This window comes from Anomaloglossus baeobatrachus, chromosome 1, assembly GCF_048569485.1.
Source record: "Anomaloglossus baeobatrachus isolate aAnoBae1 chromosome 1, aAnoBae1.hap1, whole genome shotgun sequence".
Lineage (NCBI taxonomy): Eukaryota > Metazoa > Chordata > Amphibia > Anura > Aromobatidae > Anomaloglossus > Anomaloglossus baeobatrachus.
Genome location: NC_134353.1, coordinates 522,911,436 through 522,928,981, shown reverse-complemented (window position 1 = coordinate 522,928,981; position 17,546 = coordinate 522,911,436).

The following is a 17,546-nucleotide window of genomic DNA, read 5'->3' as shown; positions in this document are numbered from 1 at the left end:
AAAAACAGTGCAGGGAGAGCTGCTGGAGAAAGGATATTGTATTACAGGGGTTATTGTCTTACAGTTCTTACTGCTGCAACATAAAAAATTCTAGTAAATTCTCTAAAAATACTGCTGTTCACTGCATTTAGTGTAGGGTTAGCTTCTGGAGAAGGAATAGTGTATTAGAGGCATCTAGGGAGGGATTATAACCTTACAGTACTTGCTACTGCAACATAAAAACAAAAGTATTTTTCAGGCCTACATCTATTCTAAACTAGTCACTTTGAATACCGCTGTTAGCTGCGTATGTGGTGCTCCATCCTGGGTAAGAAAGAGGCCGTCTATCAGTTCATGCACCAAAAACCTGCAGACACCTAATTATTAGCTCACAGATTAGATCAGGGCTGGGGCAGGTCCCATTAATGCTTGTTGACCAGTAGTCTGGTTATGGCACTTAAGCCCTGTTCACTGGTCTGATAGCAGCTTGGGGGAGAAGCTTAGTGGCTGAGGTGTCTGAAGTAAAGTGGAAGGAGCTAAGTTTGAAAGTTGACCATTGACAGAGTCAGTCAGTGTGGAGGAAGTCGGAGACCGACTAGGGGCGAGGACCCTAGGGGTCCTGTCAACTCTGAGGAGAAGGAAGAAATAACCCCAGTGACTTAGGGAAAGTGTATCAGACACCTCTATAGTCATGTTTCATAGACAATAGCTCAAGGTGAAGGGATTGGTCGCACACGGGGTTCCAGACCCTAGGCTAGGACGATATTTCAGGACTTCCTAGTAACACTGGAGGCCAGGATGGCTATACGCACCTTTGGGCCACAAGCAGCACACAAATCCGCTGGAAGGTGGCCAGAGAGCCAGGCAGGCAGAAATCCCTTTCAAGGTCCCCAGAGGGAGCAAGCAGGCAGAAGTCCATTTTCAGGTCCATGGCCCCTGGCTCAGGGCACTGTGTGTGGAGGCGCAGGACAGGAGGTTGAACGTCAGCACAGAGAGATGGCCAGGAAAGGCAAACAAAAGGAGAACCAGTACTGGCCTCGAACTTATTTGGGATCGATGGTCGCCCATCACTGAGGATCCCAGCACACTGTGGATGGACTAAAAAGGCTGTCAAGCTTGAATCAATACAGTGAGTAAAAGACTTGTTGCAAAGCCCTGCTGTCGTCTCCGTTCCTCCTGCATCACAACCTGCCAATATTGACTTTTCATATAATCAATGGTTATCTCAGGGTCTCACGCCACCTCACTCACGAACTTTATTCCAATGTAATATAATCATCATCCCCTTTATTGAAAAGACACCGCCAGGGTCACAGAGCCGGACTCCGCCACCGCTGATGTCCCCGGACTAGTCCGGCCCGATTCCGATTACCCCCAGCCCTGGCAGGCTTGTCACATACCTAATTTAAAATCCACGTGTGCGGTAAGGGACAGGGAAGTGGAAGTCCCTCTAATGGTGGTGCAAGCATTGAAATGGGGCCATGGCAAACTGTGCCTCCTGCAGAAGCACAAATTACACATTCATCATTTAGAGATAGCATCCTGTCCCACTTTCCAGGGATGTGTGGGACACCACTGTTGAAGCCATAACAGTGTAAACAGGTAGTGAGTTGGATGGCAGATAATTTTTCCAGTCTCTTTCTCAACACCACCCTGTCTTCCACATGGTCCAAAGTCACTAACCAAGAGTCTGGACCACATAATCTGCACCCTCAATCTGCTTCCTCCGACCATGGCTAGTCCCAGGAGTTAAGTGATCCCAGACTGGGAAACTCAGAAGAGCACTTTACATAAAAAATGTAATGGCCTCTCACCCTGCACCTTTCAAGAGGGACATGAGCAGATCATGTGCAGTGATGCCCAAATATTTGTGCAGCCACAGTCAGAATAAGAAAATGGTGGGGAATAACAATTATTGTATCAAGATGTAGAATGATGATGAGACACAGTTGCCAACAAGTCATGTTGTTAAGTCACCAAGTCATGAAGAGGACCAGAGTGCAGAAGTGAAAGATGAGGTGGTAGACAATGATATCACTGACTCAATCTGGGAATGTGGCATGCAGAGAGAGGAGAGCAGTTCAAAGGCGGATGGATGTGCTGTGCTGCAACAGGCAGGAAGAGGCAGTGAAGTGTGGATGATATAAAAAATAGTCATTTGTAATCTGTACCATATCAGGATCAGCAGGGGCCTGACTACTACCAGCCTAATCACCACCAGCATGCTTAGGCACATTACATCAAAGCACTCAACTAGGTGGGCCAAAACCCTGGGTCCACACTCAGTGTCTGCAGGTGACAGAACTGCCTCTTCCCCTCTGTTTCGTACTTGCCAATGTCTTGTCCAGGACGCAGACATGGAAGACTCCCTTCCTGCATCTGTCACTGCACATTCAAAAGCACCATCAGCAACCATGTCTGATTCTTTGTCCCAAAGCAGAATGCAAGTATCCCTATCCTAGGCCTTGGGCCAAAAGCCTAAATATGCAGCCACTCACCCAGAGGCCTAAACACTAAATAGTTGAACTTACTGCATGCCCTTTACTACTGCAAGAGTCCCGCTCTTTTTTAAAATAGTCCTCTTATTGTCTTCCAGGGTGTATTGTCATCCCTCCATTAAATTTTTGCTAGACCTTGAACTTAGAACATAGGTTTTACCAGTGTAAGAGTCCAACCCTTTTAAAATTGTCAAACAAATTATTCTGAGGCCCTCCTGTACTTGTCTTCCAGAGTGTATTGCAATTCCTCCTTTAAATAAATATGATGAAATATGGTGAGAGATGGCCAGGCTATTAAGGCTATGTTCACATATTTCATTTTTGAAGTATGTTTTACATGAGTTTTATGCAAATAAAAGCTGTTTTTCTTACTACTAGGAAAAGCTAGAAGATTTGATATATTTAATGCACACAATTGTTTTTTTGTTTTTTTTATTTTTCTTGACTGAAATGGAAAACTGCTGCTTTTTTGAAAGAATCAGAATGTCAATTCTTTTAGCATTTTTGCAGCATTTTTTCAGGGTTTTTTCAATATTGAAAGCAATGATAAAGTGCAAAAACTCAGCAAAAATGCTAAGTGTGACAAAGCTTAAGGGGTGGAGGAGGTGTTTTCTTTTGTTTCACTTTCTTAATTTGCCTTATATTTATGTAATAAATCAGGAAGGAATGTCTCCTAACATTTTTTTCCTGTAAATCAATTTTAGGTTTTGTTTGATATGTTTTACTGTCACTCTGTAAAAATGGAGTAATACTCTGACAACATTGTTCTCAGCTCTGATCTGGGAGTCAGAGATGTGTCCAGGATTCTTCTGATGCTATTCTCATTCTATTTGAATGCTGCTTCTATGCATTTCAACAATTTTACTGCACCAGTAATAATTTCATTTTTTTCACCTGAAGGCCCTTGGCACCCCAATCCAACACTGCTCCCAGCAATAAGATTTGGGTTTCCACCAAAAACATCTATTTAAAGACTCATAAAAAGTGTGCAAAGTTCAAATCCTAACATGAAGCAATCCTTTCTCCAGTATAGCTTATTCCTACATCACAAGAGCCTTGGTACAAGATTTATATTTACTTTTTACAAATCTTCCTAAGGCCCAATGGTTCACTACTGGCTGTGTTGTAGCGTCAGTTACAAGTGCAGTTAAAGCAAAGAGGATTCCTGATAGGCACTGTTGCCCTGTTCCCAACAATGCTACTGGAAATAAGGTTTTGGCTTTAGACCAGAAAAATCTATTTAAAGACAAGATACTTAGTTCCTAAGTTGGCCCATTCAATACCTTTATGACTTAGGATATAACTGTACTAAATCATGAAGGGGTGATCACCACTGGCTGCTACGGTGAGCCAGTGGTGATCCCCACACATATCTGCTAATTTAAACAGCAGACATGTGTGCCTCGCAGGTGCATGTGAATCCGCGATCCACCCGTGCTTGTTAACTCCTTAAATCATGCTGTCAAAATGTGACATCACGATTTAAAGCGCGCAGTAGGGAACGCTCCTTTCCCTGCTGCCATTGGAGGCCCAGTGACGCAATCACGGGAAGCCAATGGTTGCCATGATATCACAGGGTCACGTGATGACTCCTGTTAATATCATAACGTAGTTCCTGTTAAGGCCAACAGAGCACCGGCTGTAACAAGAACGCAGCAGAGCAGCATCACTCTGATCAGGACAAAAGAATCAGACTGCTGCGACGAGATCACTGTGAGCTGATGGTTGCCATAGTAGCTCAGGGTCATGTGATGACTCCTGTAGCTATCATGAGTCACATCCTGTTTCACCCAGCAGAATGCTGCCAGTAACAAGAGGTGAGTGTTTCTGGTGATCACTAGTGATGAGCGAGTACTAAAAAGCTCGGGTGCTCGAAGCTCGGGCCGAGCCTCCCAAGATACTCGTGTACTCGGCCCGAGCAACGAGCCCAATGTTATCCTATGGGAGAACCGAGTATTTTTGTGAAATGACCCCCCGGCAGCATGGAGAAACCCTAAAAATGTCACAAAAGTCTCAGAAGAGTGCTCAAATGACATGGCAACAGCATGGGGAAGACCCCTTGAAGCATTTATCACTGAAAAGTCACAGCTGTGAACAATTTTGTCCGCGTTTTACGCCATTTTTACGGACTCACCAGAAAACCTTCCAAAATGACCCCAAAATGATTTTTCATGGCGGAAATGTTAAGGGCACATACCCAATAGTGAGATAGAGCTGGTGTATGTTACTTTTTGAGATTAATACATGAAAGATTTTACATGAAAACATTGTGTGGCACTCCGATGTCCCTGAGAAGAGACGTACATGAAGGCCTCTTGAGTCTAATGTGCCCATTTTGAGGAAGTGAGTCTTTGTAGTATTTTCCTTTGCCAGGGCAGTCCAAAATTGTGAGGTTCACCAATGCCCCTGCATACAGACGTGCATGAGGGCCTGTAAACCTGAAGTGCCCATTGTAAGGAAGTGGGTCTATTGTAGTATAGCCCTTAGGCAGGGCAGCCAAAAATTGGGAGGCTCCACGTTGTCCCTGGATAGAGACGTGCATGAGGGCCTGTAAACCTGAAGTGCCCATTGGAAGGAAGTGGGTCTATTGTAGTATAGCCCTTAGGCAGGGCAGCCAAAAATTGGGAGGCACCACGTTGTCCCTGGATAGAGACGTGCATGAGGGCCTGTAAACCTGAAGTGCCCATTGTAAGGAAGTGGGTCTATTGTAGTATAGCCCTTAGGCAGGGCAGCCAAAAATTGGGAGGCTCCACGTTGTCCCTGGATAGAGACGTGCATGAGGGCCTGTAAACCTGAAGTGCCCATTGGAAGGAAGTGGGTCTATTGTAGTATAGCCCTTAGGCAGGGCAGCCAAAAATTGGGAGGCTCCATGTTGTCCCTGGATAGAGACGTGCATGAGGGCCTGTAAACCTGAAGTGCCCATTGTCAGGAAGTGGGTGTATTATAGTATAGCCCTTAGGCAGGGCAGCCAAAAATTGGGAGGCTCCACATTGTCCCTGGATAGAGACGTGCATGATGGCCTGTAAACCTGAAGTGCCCATTGTAAGGAAGTGGGTCTATTGTAGTATAGCCCTTAGGCAGGGCAGCCAAAAATTGGGAGGCTCCACGTTGTCCCTGGATAGAGACGTGCATGAGGGCCTGTAAACCTGAAGTGCCCATTGTCAGAAAGTGGGTGTATTATAGTATAGCCCTTAGGCAGGGCAGCCAAAAATTGGGAGGCTCCACATTGTCCCTGGATAGAGACGTGCATGATGGCCTGTAAACCTGAAGTGCCCATTGTAAGGAAGTGGGTCTATTGTAGTATAGCCCTTAGGCAGGGCAGCCAAAAATTGGGAGGCTCCACGTTGTCCCTGGATAGAGACGTGCATGAGGGCCTGTAAACCTGAAGTGCCCATTGGAAGGAAGTGGGTCTATTGTAGTATAGCCCTTAGGCAGGGCAGCCAAAAATTGGGAGGCTCCACGTTGTCCCTGGATAGAGACGTGCATGAGGGCCTGTAAACCTGAAGTGCCCATTGGAAGGAAGTGGGTCTATTGTAGTATAGCCCTTAGGCAGGGCAGCCAAAAATTGGGAGGCTCCACGTTGTCCCTGGATAGAGACGTGCATGAGGGCCTGTAAACCTGAAGTGCCCACTGTCAGGAAGTGGGTGTATTATAGTATAGCCCTTAGGCAGGGCAGCCAAAAATTGGGAGGCTCCACATTGTCCCTGGATAGAGACGTGCATGATGGCCTGTAAACCTGAAGTGCCCATTGTAAGGAAGTGGGTCTATTGTAGTATAGCCCTTAGGCAGGGCAGCCAAAAATTGGGAGGCTCCACGTTGTCCCTGGATAGAGACGTGCATGAGGGCCTGTAAACCTGAAGTGCACATTGTCAGGAAGTGGGTGTATTATAGTATAGCCCTTAGGCAGGGCAGCCAAAAATTGGGAGGCTCCACGTTGTCCCTGGATAGAGACCTGTTAGGTTCTTAGTGCCTCCGTGCTTGCATTTAAAAACCGCACGTGTGTGCCTGTTGGTGCCAGCTTTCCGCTGCATTTGTGTGAGTTTTGCAAAAACTTGGATATAACGCACAAGTCTAGTGAATACACATCAGCACAGCATTGCAAAATGCGCAAGGGCGTTGTCAACGAAGAAGGAAGTGGACGTGATGGTGGTGCAGGCAGAGACCGAGGTTGTGTGCAAGCTCTAATTTCGCCACAACAAAGGGCCACATCTAGTCGCTCGCACGTCCTGTCCCAAATTCTTGGGGACCGCAGCAGTACACCGCTCTTGAACCAAGACCAGTGTCAACAGGTTGTTAGTTAGATAGCGGATAATGCTTCCAGTCAGATTGGCACCACCACAAACACTCTGTCTTCCACACGGTCAAGTGTCAGTAGCCGTGATACTGCACCGCACATTTCAGAACCTGATCCTCCTTCCTACCACCAGGCCGAGTACACGTCCACGGACATTACTGATCCCACACTTGGACACTCGGAAGAGCTGTTCGTTCACGTTTCCATTCACAAATTCTGGCCTCTCGCCAGCTCCTGTTGAAGTGGGCCATGACGAGATTGTATGTACAGATGCCCAAATATTTGAGCAGCCACGTTCTCACGAAGTTGGCAACGTGTCTCAACAAGGGGTGGACGATGATGAGACACAATTGTCAGGAAGTCAGGAGGAGGAGCAGGGTGCGGAAGAGGAAGACGACGTGGTGGATGATCCAGTAACTGACCCAACCTGGCAGGAGGATATGCAGAGCGAGGACAGCAGTGCACAGGGGGAGGGAGGCGTAGCATCCCAACAGGCAGTAAGAAGCAGAGTGGTGGCCCCAGGCAGACGTCAGGCAACTGTTCCCCGGAACAACACGACACAAGGTGCCTGTACAAATGTTAGGTCTTCCCGAGTCTGGCTGTAATACTATTGTATGTATTGAGGATTTCGATTGCGTTAGGGCAATGACAACCAGAGACGAGTTCTTGGTGCAAGACGTTTATAATATGCAACCAGCAAATATGTACATAAACGGAACAAAAACACAGTAGAACATAAATACAGGAAATACCTTCCAGGGACGGAGCGAAAGGGAATTCCCGGGACCGCGCACCGGACTCCCCCAGGGAGACCACCAAGAGCGAACCCCTATACAGGGACTGTCTGGCAATCACCCCAGAAGCCCTAAATGCGCAGCAGCCGGGACACAAAAGGGCAATAGGTAAGTCCAAAAATGTCCGTACGTGATGTGAGTCCAGAGTGGTATTAAACGGAAGGAACCGGGCAGAAGTGCCGACCAAAGACGGCAAACGGAGTCCGGGCACAGCTAGATGATACCAGATGAAGTCCAGAGTCGGTGTCGGTGTCGGTGGGAGATTGCAGCACGTATTATTCTCTACATCACTAGAACTGGCAGCTCCAACTTCTTTGGTTCCACTTTAGGTATTGGCCCTTGAGGGCTGCATCATTCTACTGAACTGCCGTAGGCCATTGTCGATATTCAGTTCTATAGTCCTCAGCAATGTGGCTTCTCTGTGTCAGGTTCATGAACCTTGCCTCAGTGACCTGAGTCATGTCAGGTTTGTCATATTAACCTCAAGGTGTCAAGCAGGGCAATGACAGAAAGTTGTTCTGAGGCTTATGAGTACAAAGAAAACATCCAAGTCTTAGGGGCACTTTGCACACTGCGACATCGCAGCCCGATGCTGCGATGCCGAGTGTGATAGTCCCCGCCCCCGTCGCAGCAGCGATATGTGGTGATAGCTGGCGTAGCGAAAGTTATCGCTACGGCAGCTTCACACACACACTCACCTGCCGTGCGACGTCCCTGTGGCCGGCGACCCGCCTCCTTGTTAAGGGGGCGGGTCGTGCGGCGTCACTGCGACGTCACACGGCAGGCGGCCAATCAGAGCGGAGGGGCGGAGATGAGCAGGATGTCAACATCCTGCCCACCTCCTTCCTTCCGCATATCCTACGGAAGCCGCAGTGAGGCCGGTAGGAGACGTTCCTCGCTCCTGCGACTTCACACACAGCGATGTGTGCAGCCGCAGGAGCGAGGAACAACATCGGACCGTCGCGTCAGCGTAATCATGGATTACGCCGACGCTGCACCGATGATACGATTACGACGCTTTTGCGCTCGTTAATCGTATCATCCAGCCTTTACACACTGCGATGTCGCATGCGATGCCGGAAGTGCGTCATTTTCAATTTGACCCCACCGACATCGCACCTGCGATATCGCAGTGTGCAAAGTGCCCCTTAGGGTCCCTTGTAGTAGATACATGATTATTCTCACCAGCTGATACTCACCCCGTGAATACGGAGGTCACAGGGTGATAAAAGGCTTACAGCTGTCCCTGAACACCCTTATCTGGTTCCTCTCTACCTCAAAAATTTATCAGGAAGGACTACTTTGAGTTCGGAGACAAATTTCACTTCCAGACATATCACCATTGCAGGCCTTGGCATCAGTGAAGGGATAAGGGGAGCATCCATCAGATTGCATGACTAACCCTGCAACTGGAATTGCGAAGATTCAACAATCAGGTACTGTTTAGCCAGATACATATTTGCCACCTGATTGCAAAGCGTATCAATTGAATCCATGTCGGCAAATAAAAAATATTTGGTCAGTCATAATGTGACGTTGAGTAATTTCTCATGCACAAGCTAAGAGGTGGGGAAAACAAGGAGTCCAAGGAGTCCAGGAGGGTACATCAAGAAAAAGGAATAAAGGCCGCTTTATACGCTGCGATCTCGCTAGCGAGATTGCTAGTGTGCGTACCCGCCCCCATCGTTTGTGCGACAAGGGCAAATCGCTGCCCGTGTCACACAAAATCGCCCAGACCCATCACACTACTTACTTGCCTAGCGACGTTGCTGTGACCGGCGAACCGCCTCCTTTCTAAGGGGGTGGTTCGTTCGGCGTCACAGCAACGTCACTAAGCGGCCGCCCAATAGAAGTGGAGGGACGGAGATGAGCGAGACGAACATCCCACTCACCTCCTTCCTTCCTCATTGCGTGCGGCAGCAGGTACGGTGAGGTTCCTCGTTCCTGCGGTGTCACACATAGCGATGTGTGCTGCTGCAGGAACGAAGAACAACATCGTACCTGCAGCAGCAACGATAATTGGGAATAGGGGGGCATGTCACCGATTAGCAATGATTCAAAATCATTTGCAATGATTCAAAATCGCTCATAGGTGTCACACGCAACGACATCGCTAACACGGCCGGATGTGCATCACAAATTCCATGATCCCAACGACATCGCTTTAGCGATGTCGTAGCATGTAAAGTGGTCTTTAGACAAACAGATAGTCAGAGGAAAAATCCATGATCAGGTAACTGAGGTCAGAGTGTGTCAGTGACAAAAGGGGTAATTCAAACGAGTAGTCAAAAGGTAAATCCAAAGTAAAACAGAAAACAATCAGAATAGCAAACAAGAGGCACACACTCACTAAGCAACATCGCTATCAACATCGCTGCTGAGGCATGACTTTTGTGACGCAACAGCGATGTTGCTAGCGATGTTGCTGTGTGTGACATCCAACAACAACCTGGCCCCTGCTGTGATGTCGCTGGTTGTTGCTGAATGTCCTGGACAATTTTTTAGTTGTTGCTCTCCCGCTGGGAAGCACACATCGGTGTGTGTGACAGCAAGAGAGCAACAACTGAATGTGCAGTGAGCAGGGAGCCGGCTTCTGCGGACGCTGGTAACCAATATAAATATCGGGTAACCAAGAAGCCCTTTCCTTGGTTACCCGATATTTACCTTCGTTACCAGTGTCCGCCGCTCCCTGTGCCGGCTCCCTGCTCCCTGCACACATAGCCAGACTACACATTGGGTAATTAACCCGATGTGTACTCTGGCTAGGAGTGCAGGGAGCCAGCGCTAAGCAGTGTGCGCTGGTAACCAAGGTAAATATCGGGTTGGTTACCCGATATTTACCTTAGTTACCAAGCACAGCATCGCTTCCACGCACCGCTGCTGGCTGGGGGCTGGTCACTGGTTGCTGGTGAGATCTGCCTGTTTGACAGCTCACCAGCAACCCGTGTAGCGATGCTCTAGCGATCCCTGCCAGGTCAGGTTGCTGGTGGGATCGCTGGAGCATCGCTTAGTGTGACGGTACCTTAAGCTATCACTGACTAAGGTCTGACCATTATCAGCCAGCTAAATAGTCAGATAATTGGGCAGCTGGTCTGACACTCAAAATACTGACAACCCAGTATGACCCTGATTCTACAGGATGGCAGAGCTGTCACTCATTGCATCCCCAGGACACAGTGAGAGGCAAAATCATGACAGATAATATAGGTAGTTTATGAGACAACCTCTTTCAAGGAGTATCAGAGGGATGTTCATGTGCCATAATGCCAAGAAACAGAGTTTGGCAGTGCACACCATGCTTTAGTAAATCTGTATACAATTTCCTCTAATGTATCTGTACATATATAAACAATTATCAAAAATCTTCCAGCAATATTTTATGTAGTTTCAAATCTGGTGTAAATGTAATGATACAGAGGTAATATTAACAAGGAGCTGTCTTCGGACATGTATATTTTAGTAAACTTTTATTTTTCCCATTAAGTAACAATTCTGGAGCATTTTTCTTAAAGTCAACATTTTGTGTTCCTTCTCTTAGGCGGGCTTTGCACGCTGCGACATCGGTAACAATGCGTTACCGATGCTGCAGCGATAGTCCCGCCTCCGTCGCACGTGCAATATCTAGTGAAAGCTGCCGTAGCGATTATTATTGCTACGACAGTTTCACACGCACATACCTGCCGTGCGACGTCCCTCTGGCCGGCGACCCGCCTCCTTCCTAAGGGGGCGGGTCGTGCGGCGTCACAGCGACGTCACACGGCAGGCGGCCAATTGAAGTGGAGGGGCGGAGATGAGCAGGATGTAAACATCCCGCCCACCTCCGTCCTTCTCATTGCAGCCGACGGCAGGTAATGTGAAGTTCCTCGCTCCTGCGGCTTCACACACAGCGATGTGTGCTGCCGCAGGAGCGAGGAACAACATCGCACCTGTCGCTGCACTGGCATTATGGAAATGTCGGAGGCTGCAGCGATGATACGATAACGACGCTTTTGCGCTCGTTCATCATATCAAAAAGGTTTTACACGTTGCGATATCGACTGCGACGCCGGATGTGCGTCACTTTCGATTTGACCCCATCGACATCGCACGTGCAATGTCGCAACGTGCAAAGCCGCCCTTATTCCTTTTGGAAGTATCTAAATATATGACAAATAGTGTATCTACACAATTTGGCTCTTTCAGCATTGATTGAACAGTATCAATCTGTGTAATCTCCAACTAGTAACACACAGTTTTTGGATTATTCTAGAAGAAATAATAGAAGAAAAGCACAATGCGGAGCTGTAAGAAAAGACGTATTAACTAAAACTATCTCTTTAGAGTTACAAGGCCAACAAGTTTTTTTTCGGTTTTAGTGCCTAGGCAAGCTTGAACTCTAAATATAGCATTGGCCCCAGCACACCAATCATATGGGCCGAAGACCCTGACTCCATGCAAACTTAGGCACTGTTGTGTTGTTTGCAGATTGTCAGGCACTGACAGCACCCCATACCCTGTCTCCTGCAGCTATCAGCTGATTTCTAGTCCTTTTATTCCCAATACACATTAAGCATGGATGTGCTTAACAGTGCTATCCCGAACTGTAACAAATGTCAAGATGATAAAATCATGTTTCAGCATGTATGGGCCCAGCCTCCTGACATGGCCATGCCCTTCTATGCTCAATCTTCCTATCATTTTACAAACTCTTACTGCTTGGAGGTGACCTTATGCTGATTGAGCAGACTGACAGGATTTTAATGAGACAGGCAGTGACACATAAACTCAGACACTGCAGTTTTGCTCAGAAGTCAGAACATAGCTGAAAAAAATGGACCCGACAGTTTCCTAAGTCACTTTGTGAACTCCATAAAAAATAGACATTTATTATAAAAAACATTAAAGAGGCTCTCCAGTCACAATATGTCAAAGATCTCTGAACACGATGTCATACATATCAGATAAATGAGGGTCAAACACCCAGCACTCCCAATGATCAGTTGTTATCTGTTCCAGCGACAGACGGATGTAAACACTGCTTGGAGCTGCAAAGCATAGCATCATTGAAAGAGTAGCGACCACCCCTGGGTACTGTTCCTGTTCTTTTGAATACTGGTTGCTCGCCAAGACCCGGAAGTGGCTGCTACTAGTGATGGGTGAGCAAACTCATCACTGCTCGATACTCGTTCAATCATTGGGGTTCTCAGGCATGCTTGGTACTCGACCACATATCCCTGGTGCTCGAGTGCCATGCTCAAGTTCCCACCTGGCATCTTTCACGGCTGTTTTCATCCACTAAACATGTTGGGATTGCCTGCCAATCACGATAATGCCGTGGCTACTGGCATTACTGTAATTGTCCAGACGCATAAGTTTAAGAGCCAATGATTCATCACTCTGTTCACTCTACCCCAAAAACAGTGCAGGGAGAGCTGCTGGAGAAAGGATATTGTATTACAGGGGTTATTGTCTTACAGTTCTTACTGCTGCAACATAAAAAATTCTAGTAAATTCTCTAAAAATACTGCTGTTCACTGCATTTAGTGTAGGGTTAGCTTCTGGAGAAGGAATAGTGTATTAGAGGCATCTAGGGAGGGATTATAACCTTACAGTACTTGCTACTGCAACATAAAAACAAAAGTATTTTTCAGGCCTACATCTATTCTAAACTAGTCACTTTGAATACCGCTGTTAGCTGCGTATGTGGTGCTCCATCCTGGGTAAGAAAGAGGCCGTCTATCAGTTCATGCACCAAAAACCTGCAGACACCTAATTATTAGCTCACAGATTAGATCAGGGCTGGGGCAGGTCCCATTAATGCTTGTTGACCAGTAGTCTGGTTATGGCACTTAAGCCCTGTTCACTGGTCTGATAGCAGCTTGGGGGAGAAGCTTAGTGGCTGAGGTGTCTGAAGTAAAGTGGAAGGAGCTAAGTTTGAAAGTTGACCATTGACAGAGTCAGTCAGTGTGGAGGAAGTCGGAGACCGACTAGGGGCGAGGACCCTAGGGGTCCTGTCAACTCTGAGGAGAAGGAAGAAATAACCCCAGTGACTTAGGGAAAGTGTATCAGACACCTCTATAGTCATGTTTCATAGACAATAGCTCAAGGTGAAGGGATTGGTCGCACACGGGGTTCCAGACCCTAGGCTAGGACGATATTTCAGGACTTCCTAGTAACACTGGAGGCCAGGATGGCTATACGCACCTTTGGGCCACAAGCAGCACACAAATCCGCTGGAAGGTGGCCAGAGAGCCAGGCAGGCAGAAATCCCTTTCAAGGTCCCCAGAGGGAGCAAGCAGGCAGAAGTCCATTTTCAGGTCCATGGCCCCTGGCTCAGGGCACTGTGTGTGGAGGCGCAGGACAGGAGGTTGAACGTCAGCACAGAGAGATGGCCAGGAAAGGCAAACAAAAGGAGAACCAGTACTGGCCTCGAACTTATTTGGGATCGATGGTCGCCCATCACTGAGGATCCCAGCACACTGTGGATGGACTAAAAAGGCTGTCAAGCTTGAATCAATACAGTGAGTAAAAGACTTGTTGCAAAGCCCTGCTGTCGTCTCCGTTCCTCCTGCATCACAACCTGCCAATATTGACTTTTCATATAATCAATGGTTATCTCAGGGTCTCACGCCACCTCACTCACGAACTTTATTCCAATGTAATATAATCATCATCCCCTTTATTGAAAAGACACCGCCAGGGTCACAGAGCCGGACTCCGCCACCGCTGATGTCCCCGGACTAGTCCGGCCCGATTCCGATTACCCCCAGCCCTGGCAGGCTTGTCACATACCTAATTTAAAATCCACGTGTGCGGTAAGGGACAGGGAAGTGGAAGTCCCTCTAATGGTGGTGCAAGCATTGAAATGGGGCCATGGCAAACTGTGCCTCCTGCAGAAGCACAAATTACACATTCATCATTTAGAGATAGCATCCTGTCCCACTTTCCAGGGATGTGTGGGACACCACTGTTGAAGCCATAACAGTGTAAACAGGTAGTGAGTTGGATGGCAGATAATTTTTCCAGTCTCTTTCTCAACACCACCCTGTCTTCCACATGGTCCAAAGTCACTAACCAAGAGTCTGGACCACATAATCTGCACCCTCAATCTGCTTCCTCCGACCATGGCTAGTCCCAGGAGTTAAGTGATCCCAGACTGGGAAACTCAGAAGAGCACTTTACATAAAAAATGTAATGGCCTCTCACCCTGCACCTTTCAAGAGGGACATGAGCAGATCATGTGCAGTGATGCCCAAATATTTGTGCAGCCACAGTCAGAATAAGAAAATGGTGGGGAATAACAATTATTGTATCAAGATGTAGAATGATGATGAGACACAGTTGCCAACAAGTCATGTTGTTAAGTCACCAAGTCATGAAGAGGACCAGAGTGCAGAAGTGAAAGATGAGGTGGTAGACAATGATATCACTGACTCAATCTGGGAATGTGGCATGCAGAGAGAGGAGAGCAGTTCAAAGGCGGATGGATGTGCTGTGCTGCAACAGGCAGGAAGAGGCAGTGAAGTGTGGATGATATAAAAAATAGTCATTTGTAATCTGTACCATATCAGGATCAGCAGGGGCCTGACTACTACCAGCCTAATCACCACCAGCATGCTTAGGCACATTACATCAAAGCACTCAACTAGGTGGGCCAAAACCCTGGGTCCACACTCAGTGTCTGCAGGTGACAGAACTGCCTCTTCCCCTCTGTTTCGTACTTGCCAATGTCTTGTCCAGGACGCAGACATGGAAGACTCCCTTCCTGCATCTGTCACTGCACATTCAAAAGCACCATCAGCAACCATGTCTGATTCTTTGTCCCAAAGCAGAATGCAAGTATCCCTATCCTAGGCCTTGGGCCAAAAGCCTAAATATGCAGCCACTCACCCAGAGGCCTAAACACTAAATAGTTGAACTTACTGCATGCCCTTTACTACTGCAAGAGTCCCGCTCTTTTTTAAAATAGTCCTCTTATTGTCTTCCAGGGTGTATTGTCATCCCTCCATTAAATTTTTGCTAGACCTTGAACTTAGAACATAGGTTTTACCAGTGTAAGAGTCCAACCCTTTTAAAATTGTCAAACAAATTATTCTGAGGCCCTCCTGTACTTGTCTTCCAGAGTGTATTGCAATTCCTCCTTTAAATAAATATGATGAAATATGGTGAGAGATGGCCAGGCTATTAAGGCTATGTTCACATATTTCATTTTTGAAGTATGTTTTACATGAGTTTTATGCAAATAAAAGCTGTTTTTCTTACTACTAGGAAAAGCTAGAAGATTTGATATATTTAATGCACACAATTGTTTTTTTGTTTTTTTTATTTTTCTTGACTGAAATGGAAAACTGCTGCTTTTTTGAAAGAATCAGAATGTCAATTCTTTTAGCATTTTTGCAGCATTTTTTCAGGGTTTTTTCAATATTGAAAGCAATGATAAAGTGCAAAAACTCAGCAAAAATGCTAAGTGTGACAAAGCTTAAGGGGTGGAGGAGGTGTTTTCTTTTGTTTCACTTTCTTAATTTGCCTTATATTTATGTAATAAATCAGGAAGGAATGTCTCCTAACATTTTTTTCCTGTAAATCAATTTTAGGTTTTGTTTGATATGTTTTACTGTCACTCTGTAAAAATGGAGTAATACTCTGACAACATTGTTCTCAGCTCTGATCTGGGAGTCAGAGATGTGTCCAGGATTCTTCTGATGCTATTCTCATTCTATTTGAATGCTGCTTCTATGCATTTCAACAATTTTACTGCACCAGTAATAATTTCATTTTTTTCACCTGAAGGCCCTTGGCACCCCAATCCAACACTGCTCCCAGCAATAAGATTTGGGTTTCCACCAAAAACATCTATTTAAAGACTCATAAAAAGTGTGCAAAGTTCAAATCCTAACATGAAGCAATCCTTTCTCCAGTATAGCTTATTCCTACATCACAAGAGCCTTGGTACAAGATTTATATTTACTTTTTACAAATCTTCCTAAGGCCCAATGGTTCACTACTGGCTGTGTTGTAGCGTCAGTTACAAGTGCAGTTAAAGCAAAGAGGATTCCTGATAGGCACTGTTGCCCTGTTCCCAACAATGCTACTGGAAATAAGGTTTTGGCTTTAGACCAGAAAAATCTATTTAAAGACAAGATACTTAGTTCCTAAGTTGGCCCATTCAATACCTTTATGACTTAGGATATAACTGTACTAAATCATGAAGGGGTGATCACCACTGGCTGCTATGGTGAGCCAGTGGTGATCCCCACACATATCTGCTAATTTAAACAGCAGACATGTGTGCCTCGCAGGTGCATGTGAATCCGCGATCCACCCGTGCTTGTTAACTCCTTAAATCATGCTGTCAAAATGTGACATCACGATTTAAAGCGCGCAGTAGGGAACGCTCCTTTCCCTGCTGCCATTGGAGGCCCAGTGACGCAATCACGGGAAGCCAATGGTTGCCATGATATCACAGGGTCACGTGATGACTCCTGTTAATATCATAACGTAGTTCCTGTTAAGGCCAACAGAGCACCGGCTGTAACAAGAACGCAGCAGAGCAGCATCACTCTGATCAGGACAAAAGAATCAGACTGCTGCGACGAGATCACTGTGAGCTGATGGTTGCCATAGTAGCTCAGGGTCATGTGATGACTCCTGTAGCTATCATGAGTCACATCCTGTTTCACCCAGCAGAATGCTGCCAGTAACAAGAGGTGAGTGTTTCTGGTGATCACTAGTGATGAGCGAGTACTAAAAAGCTCGGGTGCTCGAAGCTCGGGCCGAGCCTCCCAAGATACTCGTGTACTCGGCCCGAGCAACGAGCCCAATGTTATCCTATGGGAGAACCGAGTATTTTTGTGAAATGACCCCCCGGCAGCATGGAGAAACCCTAAAAATGTCACAAAAGTCTCAGAAGAGTGCTCAAATGACATGGCAACAGCATGGGGAAGACCCCTTGAAGCATTTATCACTGAAAAGTCACAGCTGTGAACAATTTTGTCCGCGTTT